The sequence below is a fragment of the Carassius auratus genome, chromosome 47 (genome assembly GCF_003368295.1).
Source record: "Carassius auratus strain Wakin chromosome 47, ASM336829v1, whole genome shotgun sequence".
NCBI classification, from domain to species: domain Eukaryota; kingdom Metazoa; phylum Chordata; class Actinopteri; order Cypriniformes; family Cyprinidae; genus Carassius; species Carassius auratus.
Window position 1 is genome coordinate 15,280,214 of NC_039289.1, and position 20,665 is coordinate 15,300,878.

The 20,665-nt window shown below is 37.4% G+C and overlaps 1 non-coding gene and 3 pseudogenes across 1 annotated transcript; all 4 read right to left on the bottom strand.

Moving 5' to 3' along the window:
- Positions 1 to 300: 300 nt before the first annotated feature.
- Positions 301 to 419, bottom strand: LOC113065254 (5S ribosomal RNA). The gene has a single exon (XR_003278979.1). It is a non-coding gene; the product is annotated as a 5S ribosomal RNA (ribosomal RNA).
- Positions 420 to 921: 502 nt separating this feature from the next.
- On the bottom strand, positions 922 to 1,039 carry LOC113065261 (uncharacterized; annotated as a pseudogene).
- A 367-nt stretch (positions 1,040 to 1,406) lies between these two features.
- On the bottom strand, positions 1,407 to 1,525 carry LOC113065262 (uncharacterized; annotated as a pseudogene).
- Positions 1,526 to 2,706: 1,181 nt separating this feature from the next.
- LOC113065265 (uncharacterized) lies at positions 2,707 to 2,826 on the bottom strand (annotated as a pseudogene).
- Between the last annotated feature and the right edge of the window lie 17,839 nt (positions 2,827 to 20,665).

Here is a 20,665-nt window from a genome sequence, read left to right on the forward strand (position 1 = left end):
AAAAAGCTTAAAGCACCTGGTATTCCTAGGCAGTTTCTCATCCAAGTACTCACCAAACCTAAACCTGCTAAGATTCAGAGATCGGGCATTGACTCTTTTTTTTTAATTTTTTTTTTTTATTTTTTTTGCAAGATTATTTTATAAATCGTGAAATTTTCCAAAAAGTTAAAAGCACCTGGTATTCCCAGGCAGTCTCTCATCCAAGTACTAACCAGACCTAAACCTGCTAAGATTCAGAGATCGGGCATTGAAACTGTTTTTTAGCAAAATTATTATATACTAAGTGAAAAGTTTCCAAAAAGCTTACAGCACCTGGTATTCACAGGCGGTCTCCCATCCAAGTACTAACCAGGCCCAAACCTGCTTAGCTTCCGAGAGCAGACGAGATCAGGCATAGCCAGGTTGGTATGGCCGTAAGCAAAGACTGTTGTAAAGAGAGGGCTATTTAAAGACCAGCCCATCTAATCGCCAGTACATTATATAAGTAGCAAAGAAAAACCAAAAGCTTAAAGCACCTGGTAGTCCTAGGCAGTCTCTCATCCAAGTACTAACCAGACCTAAACCTGCTAAGATGCAGAGATCGGGCATTGAATCTATTTTTTTAGCAAAATTATTATGTACTAAGTGAAACATTTCCAAAAAGCTTAAAGCACCTGGTATTCCTAGGCAGTCTCTCATCCAAGTACTAACGAGACCTAAACCTGCTAAGATTCAGAGATCGGGCATTGACTCTTTTTTTTTTTTTTTTGCAAGATTATTATATAAATCGTGAAATTTTCCAAAAGGTTTAAAGCACCTGGTATTCCCAGGCAGTCTCCCATCCATGTACTAACCAGGCCCAAACCTGCTAATATTCAGAGATCGGGCATTGACTCTATTTTTTGGCAAAATTATTATATACTAAGTGAAAAGTTTCCAAAAAGCTTACAGCACCTGGTATTCCCAGGCGGCTCCCATCCAAGTACTAACCAGGCCCAAACCTGCTCAGCTTCCGAGAGCAGACGAGATCGTGCATAGCCAGGTTGGTATGGCCGTAAGCGAAAACTGCTGCAAAGAGAGGGCTATTTAAAGACCAGATCATCTAATTGCCAGTACATTATATAAGTAGGAAAGAAAACCCAAAAGCTTAAAGCACCTGGTATTCCTAGGCAGTCTCTCATCCAAGTACTAACCAGACCTAAACCTGCTAAGATTCAGAGATCGGGCATTGACTCTTTATTATTATTTTTTTTTGCAAGATTATTATATAATTTGTGAAATTTTCCAAAAAGTTTAAAGCACCTGGTATTCCCAGGCAGTCTCCCATCCATGTACTAACCAGGCCCAAACCTGCTAATATTCAGAGATCGGGCATTGACTCTATTTTTTGGCAAAATTATTACATACTAAGTGAAAAATTTTCAAAAAGCTTACAGCACCTGGTATTCCCAGGCGGTCTCCGATCCAAGTACTAACCAGGCCCAAACCTGCCTAGCTTCCGAGAGCAGACGAGATCGGGCATAGCCAGGTTGGTTTGGCAGTACGCGAAGCCTGCTGCAAAGGGAAGGCTATTTAAAGATCAGCCACTCTAATCGGTAGAGCATTTTATAAGAAGGGAAGAAAATGCAAAAGCTTAAAGCAACTGGCTTTTCCAGGCGGTCTAACATCCAATTATTAACCAGGCTCAAACCTGCTTTGCCTGTGAAATCGGGCAGAGACTCTTTTTTTTAAAGATTATTATATAATTAGTGAAAAAATCCAAAAGTTTACAGCACCTGGTATTCTCAGGTGGTCTCCCTTCCAAGTACTAACCAGGCCCAAACCTGCTTTGCCTCTGAAATCTGGCAGAGACTCTTTATTTTAAAGATTATTATATAATTAGTGAAAAAATCCAAAAGTTTACAGCACCTGGTATTCCCAGGTGATCTCCCATCCAAGAACTAACCAGGGTCAAACCTGCTTAGCTTCCAAGATCAGTTAAGAGCAGGCATAGCCAAGTTGGTTTGGCAGTTAGCGTAGGCTGCTGCAAAGAGAAGGCTATTGAAGATCAGCCACTCTAATCGGTAGAGAATTTTATAAGAAGGGAAGAAAATGCAAAAGCTTAAAGCAACTGGCTTTTCCAGGCGGTCTAACATCCAAGTATTAACCAGGCCCAAACCTGCTTTGCTTCCGAGATCAGACAAGACAAGGCATAGCCAGGTTGGTTTGGCAGTAAGCGAAGGCTGCTGCAAAGAGAAGGCTATTTAATGATCAGCCTCTCTAATCGGTAGAGCATTTTATAAGAAGGGAAGAAAATGCAAAAGCTTAAAGCAACTGGCTTTTCCAGGCCGTCTAACATTCAAGTATTAACCAGACCCAAACCTGCTTTGCCTCTGAAATCGGGCAGAGACTCTTTTTTTGTATGATTATTATAATTATTATATAATTTGTGATAAATTCCAAAAGTTTAAAGCACCTGGTATTCGCAGGTGGTCTCCCTTCCAAGTACTAACCAAGCCCAAACCTGCTTTACCTCTGAAAGCTGGCAGAGACTCTTTTTGTTTTTTTAAAGATTATTATATATTTAGTGAAAAAATCCAAAAGTTTACAGCACCTGGTATTCCCCGGCAGTCTCCCTTCCAAGTACTAATCAGACCTAAACCTGCTAAAATTCAGAGATCGGGCATTGACTCTTTTTTTTTTTTTTTTTTTGCAAGATTATTATATTATTTGTGAAATTTTCCAAAACGTTTAAAGCACCTGGTATTCCCAGGCAGTCTCCCATCCATGTACTAACCAGGCCCAAACCTGCTTTAGCTTCCAAGAGCAGACGAGATCGGGCATAGCCAGGTTGGTTTGGCAGTAAGCGAAGGCTGCTGCAAAGAGAAGGCTATTTAAAGATCAGCCACTCTAATCCGTAGAGCATTTTATAAGAAGGGAATAAAATGCAAAAGCTTAAAGCAACTGGCTTTTCCAGGCAGTCTATCATCCAAGTATTAAACTTGTATTACATGGGTGGACATAAAAGGAAAGAGAAGCAAAAATACAAATAAAATAAATATAAAGAATTATTGTTAGAAATTGTTTTCTAAAAAGTGATAATAAAATAGAGCAAATAGTATAGACAGCCAAATAATAATTTAAATTCTAAAAAAGTGTAAATGAATGAGACAAAATAAAAAAACTAGATTCAAAGAGGTATAACACATAGTAAAAAATAAAATAGTTAAATTAGGTGAAAGGAAAAAGAAGAAATTTTACCAATTTACTATATAAAACTAAAAAGTTGATATTTGATGGTAATAATATAAATAAAGATATAGCAACAACAGTGGATATAATTGGATTAAAATATCCACTGTGTAAAGAGCAAATAAACAAAATCTAAAAAAAAATGGCAGAAGAGAACAAAAAAATATGATGACAAAATGGCCAAAGGAAGGGACATTTGATGTAGCATTGTGTGAGGAAATGGAAACTCTGATAAAAAAACTATAAAACTAAAAGCATCAGTATGAAAGGAGAAAAAAAGAGAAACAAAGAGGGAAAAAGAGAAAGAAGTAATTGCCCTGTTTAAAAAAGAAGGTGAGGATATGTTGAAGAGTATAAAACAGGCTAGGAAAGTCCTGAAGGGGGCAGAGAAAGATAACATGAGAAAAGAAAAGTTATTTTTAGAGCCTCCTATTTGCCAGTACAAGGAGAGTTCCCAATATTCAAGGGAACAGTGGAAGTAACAGGAGAACTAAAGTTAGAAGGGCAGATAGAGATGGATGATAGAGAGTAACCAGCTGTAAAAACACAGAGGCAACCCAGAAATGAAAGTGCAGAAAGTTTGCATCTTGATTGTTACAGGCAAGCCCGTACAGCATTAGGAAAAAATGAAAGCTAATCAGGAAGATAAAACCTGGTTTGAGGAAGGATTAGAAAAAAAGAGGAGGAAAGACATAGATATTGTAGCACAAGTACAAGCTTTGGAAGAAGAAATGGAAGAGAAAATTATAGAATCAGGGAAAAAGATCAGGTAAATAAGTTGGAGAGAGGAAAGAGTAAGTTGTTCTATGGTAGTGAGGATGAGAATCAGGCAGAGGAGTTATTTGATAACAGTAAATGGGAACAGGGCAGAGAAAAAGGGACACTTAGACCACTGGCCGCACAGCTCCCAATTTTAATCAAGGGTGAGCAGGGACAGTATGTCCCCCCCTGGACTTCACAGGACCTCGAGGGGCTTGTCACTTGCCTTCCTGATATTCATGAGGGGGCGGGTAAATGGATTAGAATGTTTGACGAGGAAACAACGGGAAAGCTATTGTCAGTAGGTGATGTTAAAACTCTGCTGGCTAAAATTATTGGAGGGACAAAGATGGATGAAATTCTTCTTACAACGACTCTAAACAGAGCAGTGAACTCTCACAGTATGGATGGGATTGTTTTTGATGCATTCCGCCCAGCAGTATGGCAGGCATTGCGTGCCGGGTATCCGATCAGGGGTGCATTTCCCGTACCACGACGTAGCTCACAGATTAACCACCATAGTACGATGCATCTTTATGATAATGAACGACCTAGTCAAGACTGTTTCCCGAAACCATCGTACCTGTGTCGCAGGTCCATAGTTCAAACTACGTTGGTTTGAGCTGTCGTTCTTCTTCTTCGATCTAATGGCTGACTGGAGACGAGCACATACCGCCACCTTCAGTAATTTGGTTTTATTTTCTCTTTTCTTCGGCTTGAATTACGCTTTTGAAATGACGTTAGATTTGAGTAATAACTAATAATTTGTTTGTTCTGCAATACATTATACACACACAGAGTTAAAAATGTGCTCTTTTCTGATCCCAATGTCAATCATTTCACAATTTCAGATTTTTTATGTAATATTGATAGGCTACTTAACCACCATTGAAAAGATTGGTTTTGAAAAACGGATGTAGGCTACTGTTGTGGATTGCTTTTTTTGCTCAATCTTTCCTAATTATGTCTTCTTACCATTCTGACGTGTTATTGAAAATGACACGAAAACCCCAATTTTCAATGCTTGTTCTTTTCGACAAGGTGGTGGAAAATAGTAAAGTCCAGCTATTTTCAAAGCTGAAAAATAGCATTACAAATGCTGACAAAAATAAAATCTGGGCAGAAATCAATCAAAAAATAAACAATGCTAGATATGGATATGGACAAAGCCCAGACGAAGTCAGGAATAAGTGGAGGGACTTCGTAATTGTGACAAAACAGAGGGCTGTGGCACGTAAGAGGGAAGCAAACAAGACTGGGTATCAGTTCAGTTCCTCCTGTCCCTACAGAGGAAGAGACAGTTTTGGCCATCCTAGGGCCTGTTGCAATGGGAGGATCCTTGGAGATATGGATACATGTTCATCAACCAGGCCTTTGCCTTCAAAGTCCAGGCCTCCAACATTAGGCCCTCTCCAGTCTGGCCCTTCAACAACAGGCTTCACATCTACAATGCTTTAAATTCAGTTAGCTACACTGCATTATTATGCTGTTGTAAATTTATGGAGGTGGTGGGTGATGGCCTAATGGGTGGGTGATGGAAGCACACATGACTATTTTGTGCCGGCCACTTCTGCAGTTTGCAGGTGGCTCAAGAAGGTGCATGGCTATGATGATAGCAGGCTGCTGGAGACATGTCCTCTTCGCACATACGTCCTGTCACCTGTGCAGCATCCAGCCACCACTGCAGTTTAAACCATTTATTTAATCTGACATAATTTCTGTTAAATATTTGGTTTCTTTGCCGATATGTATTAAATGAACACTTAAAAACATTAAAAAAAACTTTTGCAAACAGTGTATATCGTCCCCCCGTCCCCTATCTCTCTCTATATGTATTCACACACAAACACATTTGTAGAGAGTTTCTATATTCTAATTCTGTAAAAACAACAAAATCACTCACTTATTTATAATTTTTTTTGTTACTTTATTTAGGTGCATTCATTTAAAATAAAACATGAATTTACTATAATAAGCCTACTGTAATTTGAGTGTTAACATTTTATATAAGTGAAAACCTCTAACACACTGTTTTGCCAATATTGTTATATGAGACATATGTATTTTGGAATGTTTTAAAATTAGAATTAAACAAAGATAACTCACTTGACAAACTCACCGTTTCTTCGCACTAACGAAACAATGGCTGCATTCTAATCGGCAAGATTAATGCTTTCAGAGGGCACTTTGAATGGAGAATAATCACGACGGCCTCGCTGCTATATAGTTTAAAACTTTTAAATCACTCAAAGTGGATGGTAAAATCTTCTAAAGGAATAGGGCACAGGGTCGATAACTCTGAATAGAACACACCCCAGGTGCGGTGCAATCAGTGACGTCAACACAGCAAACTAACGACGAACTATGCCTCTGACCACAGGTCGAGAGCTGTCATTCCAACGACACAAGTTTGCGATGCAGTTTGCGAATGTTCGTTTGAACTATGGTTTCGGAAAACACCGAATCGTTGAACTACGTTGGTTACGACGGAACTTGCCACCATAGTTGGCTAACTATGCTTTTGGGAAACGCACCCCATAGTGAATCCTAAATCACAGAAGGGAGAAGAGGTGGGGGACAGAGTAAATCCAACCACATATGTTCAGAATCAGCTGAAAAGGTGGAAACAAGAAACTGAGGGGGATCCCGAAGGAGACCCATTAATGGCAACATTGTTTAGACAAGCTGTGATTGATGCTATGCCACCAGCGGTAAAAAGCAAGCTGGAGGAAGTGGTCGGTTTAACTTCTAAAACACACAAAGAGTTTTGTGACCATGTATCTCATGCAGTGGAACAACACAGAAAAAATGAACAAAAACTTAAAAGTCAAGAGAAATAGTTACAATGTAAATTAACTCAATTACAGCTTGAAGAACTCACAAAGAAAAATAACAAAAATATTCAAGCATCAGTAACAAATGCAACAGCAGAACAAATGACTATAATGCCTCCAGTAATTCCTCCAACCAACTCTTCAGACAAGCCCACTTACAGCAGTCCCTCTAAATGAACACTTGAACTCTGTTCCCATAATAAATGTTTACACTCAACAGCCAGGACAAATGGGATGGAGAAAAAAACCCATATAGCAAGGCCAAAGAGGCAGAGGCAGAGGCAGGCCTCCAGGTTTGTGCTGGGGCTGTGGACAGCCTGGGCACAATAAAGCTGACTGTACAACTTGTCCATGGCCACAGCAACCTCATGGTGGAAGGGAGGTGAGCTGGCAACAGCCTAACCAGGGTCCAGTACAAGGCCCAGTAAACCCTTGGGGAGGTCCCAATCCAGGCTATTAGGGGTGCCCAGAGAATCCTAAAGGGGAGAGTCAGCTTCCAATTTTATGAACAAAAGCTGATCAAGAGCCTATTATGCAGATTAAGATAGAGGGAAAAGATACTCGGTTATGGTCGATACGGGCGCAAATCTAACTTGCATTAATTTGAAATATGCTTAACATCTCCCCTTGTCTGGAAAATTTGCAAAGACAATAGGATTCTCGGGAAAAAATGCAATTGATTCCCATAACAGCTCCAGTGTGTCTACAAACAAAAGATCAAAGTATAACAATGCCCATTCTGGTAACAAATCAAACTCCTTTTAATTTGTTAGGAAGAGATGCATTATGTAAATTAGGACTACAAATCTGGTGTTCTCCAGAAGGGATATATATTGATGCAATAGGAACAGAAACAACAAATGATGGTTGCAGAGCCAAAAGCAAATGTTTATTGGATAGGACAGATAGAACAAGATGTGAGACAGAAAGTTTATTGAAGCACAGATACCTGAAGTCTGAATTTCATTGGACAATGATGTATGAAATATAGAACAGAAATGGCATAAATAAACAAAAGGACAGCGGATTGAGATAGTCTCCCAGTACACCATCATAGGTAAACACGGAGCAGCTTTAAACATACCAGAAGGTGAATTTGTCAAAAAAATGGTTCAATGTAAATAACTCTGTCCCGCATATTGCAGTATATGTAGGAAAAAAATGGGAAGCAAAAGATTTAGGACCAATGATGAAAAGGGCAGAACAAAGCAAATGGTAATCAACAGAAAACCCATAAATTTTTCATTCAGCTGACAAAAATAACATCTAAATTTTGTGTGCAACCAGTTTGCTGGGAATTCCACAGGAAGTAGTTATCAGCCAAAAGAAAGTGATACAGATGACTACAGCATCTGTTTTAATAAACACAAATGAGACTGAATTATTTAAGGAAATGGAGTGTCAGGTACCAACTGAACTATGATCTCAACATGACACAGATATTGGATTAATAAAAAACAGCAAATCCAGTAAGAGTTCTGTACTGTAACACTCCAATTTTGCCTGTAATCAAAACAGACAAAAACAGATGGCGACTTGTTCATGATTTACGAACAATAAATTAAATAACGGAAGATATGCCAGCTGAGGTACCAAACCCGCACACTTTACTGACAAATGTCCTTCCTGATGCCAAATACAAATACTGTAATTGATCTTTGCTCTGCCTACTTCAGTTTGCAGAAGAGAGTAGATATCTATTTGCATTTACACATGCAAATAAACAATATACATATTCTAGAATTCCTCAGGGATATAAACATTCACCACATATATTCAACAAGATTCTTAAGGCTGATTTAGAAGACTTCGTAATAGACGGTACACTATTACAATAAATGGATGATTTAATTATATGTTCTACCTCACTAGAACAATGTCACAAAGATTCAATTAAGGTGTTGACAAAATTAGCACAAGGAGGACACAAGGTGTCTAAAAACAAATTGCAGTATTGCCAGCCTCAAGTGGAATACTTGCTTTAGTGCCGACTGGATAGAAGACTATGCAGTAAAGACAGAGCCTTTGAGAGAAATGATGTAACAAGCAGGATTACAACATTTAAGCAATCCATTAAAATAGAACACAGATGCCTTACAAGCATTTGAAACAATAAAAAAAGAACTACAACAGGCCCCTGCCCTGGGAATGGCAGAATATGATAAAATGTTTCATCTATATGTGGCAAATAGAGCTGATGGTTATGCATCAGCTGTGTTGATGCAAGAGACCTTTATTGGAAGAAAAAAACAGCCTATAGTATACTACAGCACAAAGTTAGTGTAGCCCAGGGATACCCACCATGTTACCAACAGGGTTTAGCTGCAGTGTATTATGCTTATGAAAAAGCATCCACAATAACTATGGGGTACCCAGTAACTATATATACCCATCACAAAGTTGTGGAATTAATAGAACAAGGGAAATTTGTTCTGACACAAGCACGAATTATAGCCTGTTTCTCATTACTCACATATCCAGATGTTAACATTAAAAGATGCCATACAGTTAATCCAGCTGAATTAATTCCTTTGGCTTTTGAAGGAGAACCTCATGAGTGTGTGAATGAGTCCTTGGCATTTACTAGATCTTGAATCAACACCTATTTCTGAAGCAGAAGTTACTTTGTAGATGGTTCTAGCTTTAGACAGTGGTGTCAAAAGTATTGGCTTTCATTACTCAAGTAGAAGTATAGATACTAGGGCTTAAAAAGACTTTTGTAGAAGTTGAAGTATCAACTCAAGCTTTTTACTCAAGTAAAAGTGTAAAAGTACTGGTTTAAAAAACTACTTAAAGTATAAAAGTAAAAGTAATGTAAGGGAAAAAATGCCATTAAGAACAAAAGCTTGGGCCGCACCACAGGGGCCTATTGTGCACTACCCCACCTCCTCAAAAAAACATTTATCTAAAGGCCATAATGACTATAATGTTATATCAAAATGTTCATGTTGAAAAATTTGGGATGCACTAGGCATGTTTCAGCCACATATATGCCCATTGAAAATGAACTCATTTTAGTACAATGCAAATACGTTAAAGAGCTAGAGATATGATTACTAGTTGCCAATAAGTATTGTTATGGTGCAAAAAGTCAAACTTCAGAGGCATGTCATCAATAACCTTTAATGGAATATAATTGAACATCCAAGATGAGGGCAATGGACAAGAACATTGGTGCAGGCTTAGTAACAATTACTCTTGTATCGTTGTCTATTTACAATAAACATTATAGTGCTGTCAAAATTAATGATTAATCCAAGTGATTAATCAATAACTAAAAAATAAAATTAACTCATAATCCTGATACCTTCTTGATTGATAGCTTCTTGTATTCATTACATATGTCTGCTATGTTCAGTGTTCGGGGGGTAATGAGTTACAAAGTTGGTATAGCCTAGTTATCACAACATTGTCAATCGGGTCGTCAATCGCAAACGATAATTTATTCAAACGTCTCGCTACCGAACTACCTACAGTAGCTTTATTTGTGGAGGACGAAGAGAAAGCACCCATTTGGTAAATGAGCCAGTAGTGAGAAATAATAACTATTAAGTAGGGTCCAGTGCCTTTTCGATACTTTTAAAACAGTACAGGCGCCTAAACGGTGCCAGAACCGATACTTAAAAAAAAGAACCTAAAAAAAAAACTATGGATAACTTTAAAGAACATTACAAATATTTTAAATAAATCCATAGCTTTCATCTTGGATGCTCTCATTTCCCAAGTTGTGCTTCCCTTAATCTAAGGATAATAAATGTATTTCCCAATCTGGGTCATTACTTAATACAAAACCACACATAATGTTTCTACTGTATCTGTCAATCACTCTGATATTTAGTTAAGATGAGTGCTGTCTGTCAATGTCTTTAATCAGTTCTGTGAATTACTGTATACTCATTCTTTATAAAGCAGCAACAATGTCGTTTGTAAAGTACAGTACTGTGCAAAAGTCTTAGGCACATTAGTATTTTCACCCCAAAAAAGGGTTTTAAGCCAGTTATTTATATATTTTGCTGTAGTGTGTCCGTAGGAAATATCAGTTTGCATTAATTTTAATAATAATCTAGTGCAATTTTGAATGCACAAGCAGTTTGACAACAGCAAAATGAATGTTGGGAAATGTAAACTGATGTTTTTTACTGACACACTACAGCAAAATATATAAATAGCCAAACACCATCCTTTTAAGTGAAAATACTAACGTGCCTAAGACTTTTGTACAGTAGTAAGTGTATGTATAAAGTACGTATGATTAAATTAATAGGTATATTAAGTATATTTAAATAAGTGTAATTAAAGTGTATGTGTTCGTTCATATGTGTTAAGGGCTAGATTTTCGCTGGAGGAAACGGCTGTGACAAACGAAAACTTTACAGTAAATGAGAAAGCGACTGCTTCTTCGTGACCTTTTGTGAACTGTACTTATGACACAGATACAGATTCTAACAATCTATCAATAAACACACACCTTGTGTCCTCTGTCTCTGTTCGAGCTCACGCTGCTCCGCCGCGATCTACGGATTGAAGAGCGCACTGAAAGACGGGGAGGAGACCGGTCTGACGCCGGTTTCATATGAAATTTAAGCCGACTGACTCTGAGGCGATCGGATACTGGTTCCATACCCAACCCTTCTTTTAAGAAATATATTTTTTGATAAACGAACCCAAAACTGGCTACTCCTTGCTGGAGTGTGATGTGATTTGTGTCACGTGCAGGTGCGATGGATTGCGTAAGTTACAAACCAATAGGGTGTCGGAATGGTACATGTTTATACTTCTCATCCAACCACAATCAAATTCACTCCATCCGGATGGCGCGATTTATCTGGATAGGTTTTTTGTTTTTGTTTTTTGAATGATGACAAGCCGGAATAAAAACAAGCCGAAATGAAAAAGCAGTAACGAAGCTATTTTTAAAATGTAAGGAGTAGAAAGTACAGATACTTGCCTGAAAATGTAAGGAGTAGAAGTAAAAAGTCGGCTGAAAAATAATTACTCAAGTAAAGTATAGATACCCCAAATTTCTACTTAAGTACAGTAACGAAGTAATTGTACTTCGTTACTTGACACCTCTGGCTTTAGAGATCACGAAGGAAATCATACAGGATATTCAGTAGTGAAAAAAACAGAAAAGAATATGAATCTGTGATATCACAACATTGTGTACAGCCTTGCTCTGCTCAATTAGCAGAATTAAAAGCTCTCACAACTGCATGTGAGTTAGCAAAAGGACAAACTGCTAACATTTTTACAGATTCAGCATATGCTCATGGTGTATGTCATCTATTCGGAGCAGTGTGGAAACAAAGAGGTTTCAAAAAGAGTGATGGGAGTCCCATCCAACATAGTGAACAAATAGGACAATTGATTGCTGCTATGATGCTACCAAAACAACTAGAAGGGAAATGACTATGTCATTAAATGAAATAATGCTGCAGATTTAGAAGCTAAAAAAGCTTCAGGATGTCAAGTAGCAGTATTAGCACCTGTTGTACTTATCGAGCTTCATCCTCAATTGGATGACATTATTCGAATTCAACAACAAGCAGGCCCCTATGAACATTCAATGTGGCAACAAAGGGGAGCTAAAAAAGACTCACAGGAGATCTGGCGTACACATGAAGGACACATCACTTCATTCTTCACACCACATACTTCACTGTTGAATATTCTTATTAAAGATTCACATGGTTTTGACCATTGTGCAAGGGGAGAAGTAGTAAGAAAAATTAAACAGCAAAGATATTGGTCTCCTTATTTATATGCAATGGTGGATGAATTTTTGTCCACGTGTGAAGTATGTGCTAAATACAACGTAAGAAAAGGCATAATGACACCAATAGGCCATATTTCAACACCTGAAGGCCCCTTTAAACATCTTGTATGCGATTATGTGGATATGATATAGTGTGTACAAGGCAAAAGATACATGCTTGTTATCATAGACAGGTTTAGCAGATGGGTGGAGGCGGTACCATCCGCAGATCTAGGAGCAGAAACGGTATTTAAATTTCTAACAAGAGAAGTAATTCCTAGATTTGGAATTCCATCAGATAATGGGTCGGCATTCATACAAAAAACTGTGAAACAAGTATTGCAACAATTAAGAATAAAACAGAGACTAGGATGCGTTTATAGACCTGAATCACAAGGGTCAGTGGAGAGGGTTAATGGGGTTATCAAGGCCAAAATAAACAAAATATGTGAAAGTACTAAACTTAATTGGATTGATGCATTACCGCTCGCACTAATGAGCTATCGCATGCAAACTAACAGGAACACTCACTTAACACCGCATGAAATGCTTACGGGTCGACCCATGCCTGTGCCATATTGTAGAGGTCCTTATAAAGGACTGCCTCTAGAACAATTACAAATTGAACTTCGCTCTTATATGAAGAAACTAACTGCCATACACATAAAGCTATCTATTTACAGGAAAAAAGAAAAGAGCCCAGAGAGGAATTGGAGACTGCCTATCCAGTTGTTCCAGACTACCAAGTTTATCTGAGGGTATTCCGGAGAAAATGGAATGAGCCCAGGAGAGACGGACCCTACACAGTGGTGAGAGCTACTCCAACAGCAGTCCAAGTGGAGGGAAGCACAACCTGGTATCATCTAAACCACTGTACTAGAGTTCCCACAGGAAAGGCAGAAAGAAAGGAAAACAGATGACCAGACAATGCAGGAGAGAGCAATGAGGAAAAATCAGATACACATGATGAAGTGCAAACTGACGAGAATTCTTTCCTCTTGTCAGACAAACTGGAGAGGACAGAGAATAAGTCTGACAACATGTCTGAAGACCATCCTATGCCTAATGCATCTCATAATGCAGACTCAAACTCAACCAATATAAAAGCAACCTGACTTCCCTTCAATTGACTTTTCAACCTTTGAAACAAAAGTGACAATGTTATCAACTCAACAGAACCAATGATAATCAAAAATCATAGAGACATTGATTATGATGTTCAAGGTGATGAAGACACTAGTCAAATTGATGCATTATGGGGTACAGCCCAAAATAATGAATGGTATAAATGGGCAGCCTTTACAGCTAAAGAAACAGGAAAAGAAAAATTGCTTGCTGTGCACCAAATCCATATGACTACCGAAAATGTGCCCAATTTGGGAGAAACTTTTGTCATTTAACAGATTTTACCAGGCCATATTGTATTGCTGAATGCCTAGGATTTTTAGGAAATCCTAAATTAACAGATTATTTCTTTAGACCACTCTGGGGATCCTGGTGTCAGTGTTCAGATATCGGTCAAAATATAAAAATTGAAAAACAAAAAGTAGAGATTCCAAAATTTTATAGCATAGATTATAAACAAGAATATGAGTGTTTCAATAAACCAAAAGGAACCCAAGATGTGGGTAAATTCAAAGGAAGATGTGCTATTATGTGGTATATAGATAAGAAAAATTCTTGGAAATCAGGAGTTCCTTCTAGAGCTCCAGAACTTTTAGCAATCTGAACAACTAAAGGAAGTAAGATAGCACCTGAAAAAATGTGAAAATCAAACTATAGCCTTACCTCCAATAGAAATTTATGAAGACCAATCATTAATAATAGCAGATTTCTTTTGGATCAGTGTAAGTGAAATATTATTGCCTTCTTTACCAGTTGGATGGAAAGGTATATGTGTAAGAGTACGGTTACTTCAAGAAGTTAGCATGCACAATGGGGAACAGAACAGAGCACGAACAAGGAAGACAATAGAACTAAAAGAGGATACGAGCCAGACCCCAATGTATATTTAGACTCAATTGGACAGCCAAGAGGAATTCCTAATAAATTCAAGGCAAGAAATGAAATAAAAGGAGGTTTTGAGTCAATCCTGGTTTGGATCACACCAAACAAAAATACAGAGTGGATTAATTAAATTTATTATAATCAACAAAGATTCATTAATTATACTGATGAGGCGTTAACCTTATTAGGCGACCAAGTGCATGCAACAAGTAGAATGACATGACAAAACAGACAGGCTCTTAATTGACTCTTGGCACACAAGGGAGGAGTTTGTGTTATGTTTGGAGATCAATGTTGTACATTTATTCCAAATAACACCGCCCCTGGAGGAGCTTTCAATGAAGTTATGACAAAAATTAAAAAATTAAGAAATGAAATTACAGCAAATGCTGGAAGAGACCAACACATTTGGGATTGGATTGATGTGAAATTTGGAGCATGGGGAGCATGGTTTGTTAAACTAGGAATGTTTTTAGGAGTTGCCATATTAATAGGAGGATTATTATTTTGTTGTGTATTACCGTTATTAAGATCATTAATCGTCAATGCTACTGTTTAAGCAAATGGAAGTGATAAAAGTCCTGAATAATCAACAAAGGATCACTGAAAGGAATCTGGAGGAATATTATGAGGGATGACTAAACAAACTGAACTTAAATGAGCAAACTTTCGACGATAGTTCTATTGACTCTAACGAGGATGATGAAGATGTCTAAAGGTGAACCATACCCTGGATCTAAGTGCCAGTTTAACTTCGGCCCAGGGAGTACGATACATGAGGTATCTGAGCTGGAGATCAACTTTTATAATCTTGTGATATTCAATTATTGATGTAATGTATGTATTTTATGTCTCTTATACATTACTGCGATAACCACAGGCAAATGCTGAACCAATTGCACGCTCACGCTTATAACATTGTGTACTATTAAAGAAGGAATTAGGGAGACAGGATCTTTTACTCCCTCCTCGTCAAATAAGGAGAGAGATGTTTGGTCCAGTAATCCCTCAAGAGTGGAATTTCATAATCTAGTCACTGGTGATAAGACAATGTGATTTATTTAGTCACTAGGTAGTGTTACTAATATGACTGGATTATGGAGTAGCACTCTGGATAAGAATAATCAAATGTGAGACCTATTAAGTCTCAAAGGGGAGAATATGTGGAAGATTTTTATTAGTAAGATTTTAATTAATCAAGTATATAATCAATGTGAATCTAGCCATTTTTGCTACTAGTTATTATTCTATTACAATCTTATAGGTAATAGGAAGATGCCTACGTGCTGGAATTTACAAAACTGATGAGAAACATATGGTCAGACATACATACAGGGCCTTTCTTTGGAATAAATCAAGCAGGGGGCCTCTCCTCTCTAGGGAGGTATTAAAATTGTAATTATAAGGAAAAGTTTGACTATGTGGAACCGCCCCATATAGTGTAAATAAGGAGATAACAAATAACATTCGAGAGATTTCCTTACAAGGATTCTCGACTTTATTCTGCTTGAAATAAAGTATTTTCTTCTGAGAGAAAAATCCCTGACTGAGTGTGACTCTTCTGAGAACCGGCAGACGACACCACACGCACAACTGAACAGCTGATAAATAAAAAGACTTGGCAAGAACCTTTTTTTAATAAATAATTTCATTGTAACTTTTGTTGTTTCTTTGTTTTGCTGTCTTTGTTTTCCGTGCAGTACGTGTTGTTGATAGAAGAAAGGCCATTGTGCTATATTTGTTATTAAGGAGACTTGTTTATTATATATGTATGTATCACCTGCTTTTTTTATTTGTGTGCTTGCTATGCGTAATTTAGAAATTGTAAATAAATGGTTCCAATTGAATCAATTTTGTTTTTTCTTGAAAAGAACAATAATTCTAGAATTTCACACATTGGTTTTAGGTTGCCAACACATGTTTTCTACTGAACATTCCAATGTATTAGAGGAAAGTGACAAGCTTATGAGGTTGTGGGGAACCTAGAACTGTAAGTACTTTGAAAGATTTTGTAATAATAATAATAATAATAATAAAATATAATTTAAATATCATACATGTTTAATGTAATTTGCTAAAAACACAGTATATCATTAATGCACATTTTGGGGAAAATTACTTTTTCATGTCGGTACATTTCGTGTATTTTGGCCATGATCATTGTCACTTTATCTTCTACAAATATTTTTTATATTAATATTTCTTTCCTAACATACTCCAGTACTTGTTAAAACACCCTAGATGTGCTTATTTTGTTCATTTAGAGCAATTTTTGTGTGAAATCATATTTATTTTGTGCATCAAAGGTGTCATTTCACTTTAACTGAGCATCAGGAGTGCAGCAAAAATAGACCCAGCTGAGATAAAATTGCAACCATTCAGCCGTCAGCTACAGTATCGCATCAGACAGTGCACTATAGACCCCCTGAGGAACAGTTCCACTCATTCTCTACTATAGGAGAGGAAGAATTGTATAAACTTGTTAAGTCATCTAAACCAACAACATGTATGTTAGACCCTATACCAACTAAGCTCCTAAAAGAGGTGCTTCCAGAAGTCATAGATCCTCTTCTGACTATTATTAATTGCTCATTGTCATTAGGATATGTCCCCAAAACCTTCAAACTGGCTGTTATTAAGCCTCTCATAAAAAAGCCACAACTTGACCCCAGAGAACTTGTTAATTATAGACCAATCTCGAATCTCCCTTTTCTGTCCAAGATACTAGAAAAGGTTGCATCCTCACAATTATATTCCTTCTTAGAGAAAAATGGTATATGTGAGGATTTCTAGTCAGGATTTAGACCGCATCATAGTACTGAGACTGCTCTCCTTAGAGTTACAAATGATCTGCTTTTATCATCTGATCATGGGTGTATCTCTCTATTAGTTTTAATGGATCTTAGTGCTGCATTTGACACAATTCACCACAACATTCTTTTGCATAGACTTGAACACTTTGTTGGCATTAATGGAAGTGCATTAGTATGGTTTAAATTGTACTTATATGACCGCCACCAGTTCGTAACAGTGAATGAAGATGTATCATGTCGATCACAAGTGCAGTATGGAGTACGTCAAGGCTCAGTACTACGGCCACTACTCTTCAAGCTTTATATGTTACCCTTGGGAGATATCATCAGGAAACATGATGTTAGCTTTCACTGTTATGCTGACGATACTCAGCTCTATATTTCTTCGCAACCTGTTGAAACACACCAATTTAAAAAATGGAATGCATAGTCAATATAAAAAACTGGATGACGAGTAATTTCTTACTGTTAAATTCTGAAAAAACAGAGGTATTAATTATAGGACATGCATTGTAATAACCTAGAACACTAATACTTAATGGCTGCTCTGTCAATTCTCCGTCATCAGTTAGGAACCTAGGTGTGCTATTAGATCGCAATCTTTCCTTAAAAGCCACGTTTCTAGCATTTGTAAAACTGAATTTTTCCATCTCAAAAATATATTTAAATTACGGCCTATGCTCTCAGTGTCAAATGCAGAAATGCTAATCCATGCATTTTTTGACCTCAAGGTTAGATTATTGTAATGCTTTATTGGGTGGTTGTTCTGCATGCTTAGTAAACAAACTACAGCTAGTCCAAAATGCAGCAGCAAGAGTTCTTACTAGAACCAGGAAGTATGACCATATTAGCCCGGTCCTGTCAACACTGCACTGGCTCCCTATCAAACATCATATAGATTTTAAAATATTGCTTATTACTTATAAAGCCCTGAATGGTTTAGCACCTCAGTATTTGAATGAGCTCCTTTTACATTATAATCCTCTACGTCCGCTACGTTCTCAAAACTCAGGCAATTTGATAATACCTAGAATATCAAAATCAACTGCGGGCGGCAGATCCTTTTCCTATTTGGCGCCTAAACTCTGGAATAACCTACCTAACATTGTCGGGGGGCAGACACACTCTTGCAGTTTAAATCTAGATTAAAGACCCATCAATTTAACCTGGCTTACACATAACATACTAATATGCTTTTAATATCCAAATCCGTTAAAGGATTTTTAGGCTGCATTAATTAGGTAAACGGGAACTGGGAACACTTCCCATAACACCTGATGTACTTGCTACATCATTAGAAGAAAGGCATCTATGCTAATATTAGTCTAATAGAAAATAGCTCTGCAGCCCTGAAAGGCAGCGAAACCAGGACAACTAGATCCCCTGTAAAGACCTTGTCTCAGACGACCACCGGGACAAGACAGCCTGAAATTGAAATGCTGGTTTCGTCTGGTCAGAGGAGAATTGGCCCCCCAACTGAGCCTGGTTTCTCCTAAGTTTTTTTCTCCATTCGGTCACCAATGGAGTTTTGGTTCCTTGCCACTGTCGCCTCTGACTTGCTTATTTGGGGACACTTCATTTACAGCGATATCACTAACTTGATTGCAAATGATTGCACAGATACTATTTAAACTGAACTGAACTGAGATGACATCATTGAATTCCAAGCCTTTAACTGTCATTTTGCATTATTGACACACTGTTTTCCTAATCAATGTTGTTCAGTTGCTTTGACGCAATGTTTTTGTTTAAAGGGCTATATAAATAAAGGTGACTTGACTTGACAGTGATTTGTGGACTATGATACTTGCAGTTGCAAAATCATTGTAATGTTTTCGTTGTTGCTGTTATATAGATGTTGTTAACAGAACATTTTGTAAATAAAATGGTCATGTGATATTGTGGCATTTAATGTGAGGTCACATGATATTACATGATATGATATGGCATAACATGAAATTAAATATTGTAAAGCTGATACGTAATGTTAAAGGGATAGTTCACCCAAAAATCTAAATTATGTCATTAATGTTAAGGGCAATCATCGCAAATGACGCCATTACGTTGAGCGCAAAAGAACTGGTGAACCGTTTTCTTCAACCGGTTTATTGAATCGAACAGTCCGAAAGAACTACTGGTGATCCGAAAATTTATGCAACCGGTTCTTGACTCGTGAACGAGTCAGTGTTTCGTCCATTATCTGGCTCGGATCGGTGTTCATCTTCAGTTCTCTCTCTACATCAGTTCAGTCAGTGTACTGTTTGAGTAAATGAATTACTCCAGGATATTGGTTTGTTTGAACTCAGAGGGAGTGTCAGCCACATTTGTATTGGAGATGCAAACCGTTTAAAACGATTCAGTTTGATTTGGTGAACTGGTTCAAAAAGATCCGGTTACATCGAATGATTCGTTCGCGAACCAGATTTCACAAACTGCTTTGTTTTGAACTTTATCACAACAGACACAGAAGAGAAGACAATGCTGAATAATCATAGTTTTTGTAATTTTTGGACCAAAATGTATTTTCAGGGCTTCAAAAAATTCTAATTGACCCTCTGATGTCACATGGACTACTTTGATTATGCTTTTCTTACCTTTCTGGACATGGGCAATAGACCGTAAACACAGTTTATTTAAAATATCTTAAACTGTGTTCCGAAGATAAACAGAGGTCTCACGGGTTTGGAATGACATGAGGGTGAGTTATTAATGACATAATTTAGATTTTTCAATGAAATAACCCTTTAAAGGTGCTGTAGGGAACTTTTGTAAAAAAAATATATATTTTTTATATATTTATTAAACCTGTCACTATGTCCTGACAGTAGAATATGAGACAGATAATCTGTGAAAAAAATCAATCTCCTCTGGCTACTCCCAGTGTTCCTATTGCCATTTGCAGAAAGTCATGCGCTCCCTGTAAAAAACAACCAATCAGAGCTGCGGTCCGTAACTTTGTTTGTGTTCAAAATGTAGAAAAATGAACATAATAAGCAAGTACACCATGAATCCATTTTCCAAACCGTGTTTTTAGCTTGTCCTGAATCACTAGGGTACACCTATAATAAGTGTTTATATTCGGACTATTTTAGATTGCTTCGGTGGTACCGCGGTGGAGTAACCCAGTACTTTTGTGATTCTTCATAGACATAAACAGAGAGAAGTAGCTCCGGCTACAATGTTCTTCCGCAAGACGCAAGCAGTTCTGTTTATTAACCGCTAGAGCGTCAAAAGTTCCCTACTGCAGCTTTAAGTAAATAATAAAAAAAATATGTTGTGACCTTAAT